At 38.7% G+C, this 7949-nt stretch overlaps 1 non-coding gene across 1 annotated transcript; it reads left to right on the top strand.

The window, feature by feature from the left end:
* Positions 1–7544: 7544 nt before the first annotated feature.
* On the top strand, positions 7545–7651 carry LOC118489859. The gene has a single exon (XR_004887872.1). It is a non-coding gene; the product is annotated as a small nucleolar RNA R71 (small nucleolar RNA).
* Positions 7652–7949: the final 298 nt, after the last annotated feature.

Raw genomic sequence — 7949 nt, 5'->3', positions numbered from 1 at the left:
ATGATGAAGATCCAGTTCCAATCAAAGATCTTAGAGATGATGAGAGGAAGAAGTACAAAAATGAGAAAATGATGCTTAGTCTTCTTCAACAAGCAGTGAAGGAAGATATCATGGTTCTTTTACAGCATAATGGAACTTCGTACTCGATCTGGAAAGCTTTACGGTCGAAGTTTAGGGGAAGTGAAGAGATGGTTAAAAGCAAGAAGTCGCTTCTAAAGAAAGAGTTCGATTTATTTCGTGGGTTAAAGAATGAGAGTACACGTGAGATTATTGAACGTTATTGTAATATGCTTGCAAATATGAAAAGGTTGAGTATTGAAAAGAGTAATGAAGAGTTGATCGACAAACTTGCTGATGCGTTGCCATATGAGAGTTGGGGCACATACTTGATGATGCTTAGAAACAAGAAAGGTTTTAGCAATTTGACGCTCAGTAAGTTCATCGAAAAGATTGAGGCTCAAGAAATGGAGCAAAGAAAAGTGATTAGAATGAAAGACTTCGATGGTGAACAAGATCTCGGGTTATATTATAAAGCTGGGGTAAATGAGAAATCATCAAATTCATCTCCAAAGATTGTTACTGGTATGAGTGCCAAAAGTGTATCTGAAAGTCCATCATCTGGATCAAGCAGCAAAAGCAGTTTTACTTCATTTCCATCATTTGATCCAAACATCTCAGCAACTAAAAATGGGAAAAAACTACAATGCAACATTGTATTGAATCTTGAGAATGATCAAGATTATTCTGAGGAAATTGCCAAAAACCAAATGTCTTTATTAGGAATGGTTTTGGAATCTTACACTTGTTTTGTTGCAGGTCGTATCGGCAATCCAATGCTAACCAAAGAAGACTACGACCAGATAGATGCTGAAGAGATGGAGTTGATGGATATAAAGTGGTGTTTGGCTAGTGTTTTACGGAGAGCTGAGAAGTTTAAACAAATCACGGGGAGAGATGATCTTCGTGATGCGAACGTTTCTACTTTAGGTTTTGACAAATATAAAGTCACTTGTTTTCGGTACAGGGAAAAAGGACACTTCAAGAGAGAGTGCACAAACCGAGAAGCAAGTGGAGCTCAAAATCCGTTCAACAACAACAACGACTACTATCGCAAAGCCATCTATCACCAAGTTGGTCAATCATCTCAACAACAAAAACATCAAGCTCAGACTGCACATGGAAGAGATGTGATTGAAGATACAGGAAAGAGAGCTTGTGTGGTTAATCCAAATCAGAAGCAATCATTTACCTGGGATAATTACATTCCAGAAAATGGAAAGGCTTGTTTGATTGATCAAGAAGATGAAAAGCTTGCAGAAGGTTTTAGCTGGGCAAACTTTACTTGGGATGATTACATTCCTGATCAAACCACAACTTACACTGCTTTTACAGCAAAGATTGTAGATGATAGTGATGATGATACAGAGTATTGGGCGAGAAAATACAGAGAAGATATGAAATTGCTTGCTGAGAGTGATAGCGAAGATGAAAAAGTCAAGAAGGAAAAGAAAAAGAAAAAGATCAAAACGCCGGTGAGTAGTGATGATGAAGAAGTGCCGGTGGTGAGAAGGCAAAAGATGACAGAAGTGCCTAAGTTTAAAGTTGAAGATCAAGTTGATGCAAAAGAAGTTCCTGTGAAATGTGAAAACTGTGAGATTGTGAAAAAGCAGAACAGCACGTTGATTTACAATTTAAACAGTCTGAAGGAGTCTTATGATGTGCTGAACAAGACAATGAATCAGTACAATCAAACGAGTGAAGAACAAGCAGTTGCTATGAAGACTCTTCAGGGAGCGTTTATGACAAAGCAGAAAGTTGTAAACAACTACATTGAAAAGTGTGTTGCTTTAGAACAGAAGCTTGAGCTGCAACGAATAGAAACTGAAAGAGTAAATCGTTTGTTGAAAAGTTACTCATGTATTTCCTATGTGATTGACAGGATTTATCCGACTGTTGAGAGCATGAAGGTTTGGGAAGAGGATGATGTAACTGAGGAGATTGCAGCTGGAGTTGATGCTAAAGAAAAGATTGCTGACAAAAAGAAGTGTGATCAGAAAAATGACACTGAAAAGGCTTCATCTGGTAAGAAGAAAGGTGTCAGTTATAACAGATGTCCACCTCCACTGGAAAACGGATATTTGCCTAGACATCCTAACGATGAAAGAGTCAAAAAGGCTACAAATTTACAGTGGGAGTCAGAGTCGTCGGTCAATCTTCCAGAAAGTATTGATGTTGTGTTTACATCATCTGACACTGATCAACAGTCTCAATTGATGAAGAAAGTTGTGGATCATGTGTTAGATAGTGATGACAGTGACGAGTCAAAGCCGGAGTCCGCGTCAGAGTCAAAATCTGAGTCAAAAACTCCGATGCAAACAGAAAAACAGGGAAAATTAGTTTATGATAGAAAATTCCTGTTATCAAAATCTAATTTGGATGAAGGGTTGTTTAAAGTTGCTTATACTTTGAATAATTCTGACAAATTATATTCTGATGATGAATTTCCATTAAGAGGTGTCAAAACTGAACTGATAAACAAGGTTTTCAAAATCACAGAAATTAATATTTCTGAAATTAAAGACTTATGTCTTAATGATAAACCAAAAAAATACACCTCAAGAGTTCAACAAAGATTAAACAAGAAAAAGAATTACAGTTCTGGTTTTGGTTTCCAAAAGAGATCAAACCATAGCGGTAATTTCAAAAAGAAAGGATTAGGTTTTACTCCGACAGAAAAATAGAAAAATGAAAAATATGTTCGTGATTTTAAACCCAAAATGTCCTTTGTTTCAGGTACATCAACTGATGAAGAAGAAAAGACAAATTTCTGGAGGGAAAAGAACAGGGAGTTTCTGAAAAAGAAACAAGCTGAACAAAAGAAGGACTCGAGAACCTGTTTCAAGTGCAACAACGTTGGACATATCGCCAAAGATTGTTCTCAGGCGATACAATCAAAACAGGGAGTTTTTTGCAAAATCTCAGAAAAAGTGTTTGCGTTTGAATCACCACTTGATAGAACAAAACTGTTTAAAGATTGTATTTTTGAAATTGGTGAGAGTTTGAACAAGTTTTACAAAAAGAGAGCCAAATCTGACAATCAGAAATGGGTTGTTAAGAAGGTTGGTGAAAGCTCTAGCGATGATTCTGATGGATCAAAATCAGAGGAGCTATCTTCGGGCGATGAAACTGATTCCACAAAGTCAGTTGAGCCTCAAATTATTTCAAAATGTGAAGCTGATGAAAAAGTTGAGAACTCAGTTCCGAGTGCTAATGATGATGATTTTCCATTACTTCGGGCTGAGAATTATAAAAAGAAAATTGGTAAAGTTGAAATTTCTAACCAATTTTATCATGATGAACAGGAATTTGATGCTGAGAAGGTCTTTAACCCCAGAGAAAAAGATATCTTTGGCAAGATGATTGATCGAAAAGTCAAAGGGGTTAAAGAATTCTATGAGAAGAAAATAAAGAAAGAAAAGGTTGAACCATCCCTGGTTTGTGACTGGGATGGTACATATTATGAACAGTAAGTCTCAGGACTTGCCGGAGCTCCCAGGTTGGTAAGCGTGGAGCATGAATCGGCATCTTTCTCAAAATTCTATTCGGTAATGTCAATTATGCAAACGGTAAAGAGGTTTGTTTATGATTGTTGAGGTTTTACAATTGGTACAGAGGTTTCTGAACTGAAAATGGTAAATCAAGGACATTAAGTTGTACTTGTATTTTCCTACATTGGTCGGTATACAAGATGATGAACCACAACCCCGAACATTTGTTTGATAAACCTACAAGTGGTAACTTACAAGTGGTAAAATCAATCAAACTTATTTTCCGGAAAAACCATTTTGATTAAAACAAACTTAAGTGTTTTGAAATCTAAATGGGAAAATAGTTTGGTGATAGGGGGAGTTCTGATTGTTTATGCCTAGTGAATGGCGATTTGAGGTGATTTGATATCAGTTGTCATGTTCTGTACAGTTTGTTTTCAATTTTCGGTAATGTGTTTGAATTTTAGGGGGAGTAAGAATTTCAGAAAATCCAAAAACATAAGAAAATTTGAAAAAGACAAAAACATGATAAAACTGAAAAATTGAGTTTTTGTTGCATAAAAGAGGAAATGATAGTACATCAGTGGACTATCACAGCACGCTAAAGAATTGGAAAGTTTAATGTGATAAACGATCTTACTGCAGATGTGTCATTAGATTTTCGCACATTTAGTAAATTGAAACGAGATATAAACCTAAATCAAACTTGCTTGATTTGTGGGTAACTATTCTTGGATATATGGGTAACCCCCGAAATCTTGTTTGAAAGGTCCCGTATTCTGAGATACTAGGTCTTTATACTCAGTGATATCTGGGGTATTATCCCGGGACTTCTGCTGTATGGAAGTACTGACCTAGTCCCCGGATAATACTTTCTGCTAAAGCTTTGAAACATAAGCTTCGCCCTCAGCATGCTGATGAAACAATAAAATTGATAGTCGCTGCTGTTGAAATGCAAAAAGATCCTCTAAAGGGGACCCACCAAAAGTCGAAGCCGTCATCTCTCTGCGTATACGGAAGTATCGACCTGAGCTCTCACGACCCTCGCACATAACCCCTTTACAGATATCATCTGTGGTATACTCACCTGTAAGACTGAATATTTGGGATCTGGATACAGGAGTATATTCAAGTGGAGTGATACACAATTAAGTTTAAGTCTCTAAAATATTAATATCGTATCTTGAATCGATTGAAATTTGTGTTGAAAATTTAAGTGGACAAACATACTGACAATCTAGGTAAATTGTTTATAACTGAGAATGTTTAAAGCTTAACGGTGTTGGTGATTTGTCTTAAAAACTGATATGATCCTCTTGCACGAGCTCACAAAAATATTGTCTGTAAATAGTTTATTTCTGCATTTTATTCTTCTTTCAGAAAAATCCAAAAAGATTTTTGGTGTGTTTTAGCATAAATTTTGAAAATTCAAAAAGATTTTCGACAACTGATGTTGGATAGCTGATTTTCAAAATTCCAAGTGCTAAACATGATGAGCAATACTTGAGGGGGAGTGTTTGTGTGAAATTAATTGATTTCATAATTAACCCTTTTCAAGTGGTTCATTAAAATTTGTGTTTATTTTGGATAGAAAGTCTGATTTGGTGCAGTATTATATGTTTGATATATATATGTGAAAGAAATTTACTTTGAGGTAGAGTTTCTGCAGGAGAGCCAGACAAAGATCCTGAAGATATTGCTGAAGATCAAAGGACTGCCAGCAAATCGAGAGAGGGAGTCTGAAGATAGAAAGAGAGAAGCCCAAAGACTGATCAAGACTGAAGATGTGAAGACACAGCATTGGTGTGACTCGATAGTCGACTCCATCAACATCTGAGGGGGAGTCTCTTGGTGCACTACATCTGCTGATTACGTCTTGTATCGAGTCATAAGTCTTAAATGTTAGATCTGGGCACAATATACGAGGAAATGTGAAAATGTATAGAATTAGGGTTAGTGGATCGCTTATTAGGCCCATTAGAGTTTAGGATCGCTCGAGTGACCATGGGCTGGATAGCTTTTGTGACAACATGTCTGGGCCGCTTATTGGGCCTGTCCAATAAGCGGTCCCAAAGGCCTATATATACCCTTAGGGTGATCTCAGTTGTAACGTTTTGTTGAATCTCGTACCGAAGTGCTGCCGGATCGAGAACTGAGTGTATTTACCGTCAAATCAATACAGAAAGAGTTTAAAGTGAATTGTATGCTATTCCTACGTTGATTACTTGTTATTCCGCACCTGTAATTGACGAAAACACCTCTGATTGACTCATTCGGGTTGCCAAACGATCCTACACACGTTTATAAGGGTCCTTGGCTAGACCCAAAGCCAGTCATATGTTACCCAAGTGGGATGTTTTGAATCCCATGTTGCACCGTCGGAGAGCATCATCCAAACTTGAGTCTATGACTTTCATGTAATTGACTAGGTCATCGTCTTCTACTCTCTTACCAACTCCGAACTTCATTCCTTGTCCCCAACCCTCAATGTTAGTGTCCCACCATTCATGTCTACCACTGCATGGGCCGTAGCTAGGAATGGCCTCCCTAAGATGAGTGGTACCTCGGTATCTTCCTCCATATCTAGTATGACAAAGTCGGCTGGGAAGACAAAGTCTCCGACTTTAACTAGTAGATTTTCAGCGACACCTTGTGGGTATTGAACTGACCTATCGGCGAGTTGTATGCTCATTTTCGTATGGCTTGTTTTCCCTAGGCCGAGTCGGTCGAACATTGATGCGGGCATGAGGTTAATACTAGCCCCGAGGTCGGCTAGTGCGTTACGAATGGGTGATTCCCCTATTGAACAAGGGATGGTGAAGCTTCCGGGATCGATCTTCTTTTGCAGGAGTTTGTTGAGTAGCAAGGCGGAGCATTCTTCGCTTAAATTAACTAATTGTAATGATTCAATTTTCCTTTTGTGAGTGAGGAAGCCCCTCATAAATTTTGAATATTTAGGCATTTGGGTTAGGACTTCAACAAATGGAATATTAATACAATTGTTTTAGTAACTTTACGAACTTTGTGAATTGCTCATCGGTCTTTTAGCGAATTAACCGACCGGGGTACGGTACCGGAGGATTCTTGGTGGGTTCTTGATTTGGTGAAGGAGCCGTCTCTTGTTGGGGTGTCGGTATAGTTTCGGTTTGGCTAGATTGGCTTTTTTCAGTTGGAGGTAACGGAGCCTCCTCGGGACCCACGGTACGGTTTCTCAATGTGATGAGATGCACTTGCGCCTTTGGGTTGGTTTCGGTATTGCTTGGTAACACGCCTTGTGGTCTCTCGGAGAAATTTTGAGCTAGTTGATTTATTTGTTTTTCAATGTTTTGAATACTAGCTTGTTGATTTCTAAAGTTCGATTCCAGTTGTTGAAATCGATCCGAGTTTTTCTTTTCGGTGTCGGAGATGAGGCGAGATACGGTATCTTCAAGCCTCTCTCGTCCCCCTTGTTGTTGTTGAGAGAAATTTTGTGACTCGTTTCCTGGTTGTTGAAAGTTTGTTCGATGGTTTAGATTTTGTTGGTTACTACTATTGCCGGGTTCTCTCCAACCAAGGTTAGGGTGGTTACGCCATCCTTGGTTGTAGGTACCCGATGGAGGACCCGACAGCCTAGGTCTATTATCAATGTAGTTTACCGATTCTATTTGATTATCCATTTCTTTCATACAACTCCAATTTTCATGTGGCCCACCACACCCTTCACAAATCATAACCGAGGCCATTTTTGCCATTTCTAACATTTTGATTTTTGAAGAAAGGGCCTCGATTTGGGCTTGCAAGGAGGTGCTCTCATCAACCTTATGGGCGCCCGGGGCAATAGATTTTGTGCCTCGGGGAGTGTGCCACTGAAAATTGGTTTGAGCAATTTTCTCAATTTGATTATAAATTTCATTTGGGCAACGATTACCTAAAAGTCCCCCGGAGCTAGAGTCAAGTGTTTGTCTTGTTTGTGGCAACAACCCATTATAGAAAGTGGATACTTGTTGCCATACCGCAAGACCATGATGAGGACACTTTCTTAGTAGCTCCTTGAACCTTTCCCAAGTTTCATATAAGGATTCCCCGCCCTCTTGTGATTATGTATTAATTTCAGTCATTAATTTAGCCGTTTTAGCAGGAGGGAAATACTTATATAAAAACTTTTGGGCTAGTTCATCCCAGGTGTTTACCGAGCCAACTGGGAGGGTATTAAGCCAAGCCTTAGCTCGGTCTTTTAGAGAAAATGGAAACATTCGAAGGCGGATGGCGTCATTTGATGCTCCATTGATCCGAAAAGTATCACATATTTCCAAGAAGATAGTGATATGTAAATGGGGATCTTCGTCCGCAAGCCCATGGAAGGTTGCAGAGTTTTGGAGCATTTGTATCAAATGCGACCGAAGTTCGAAGTTGTTGGCCTCG

This window comes from Helianthus annuus, chromosome 2, assembly GCF_002127325.2.
Source record: "Helianthus annuus cultivar XRQ/B chromosome 2, HanXRQr2.0-SUNRISE, whole genome shotgun sequence".
Classification (NCBI taxonomy): Eukaryota; Viridiplantae; Streptophyta; class Magnoliopsida; order Asterales; family Asteraceae; genus Helianthus; species Helianthus annuus.
Note: the sequence above shows the minus strand (reverse complement) of the source record. Positions and strands in the feature narration are given on the sequence as shown.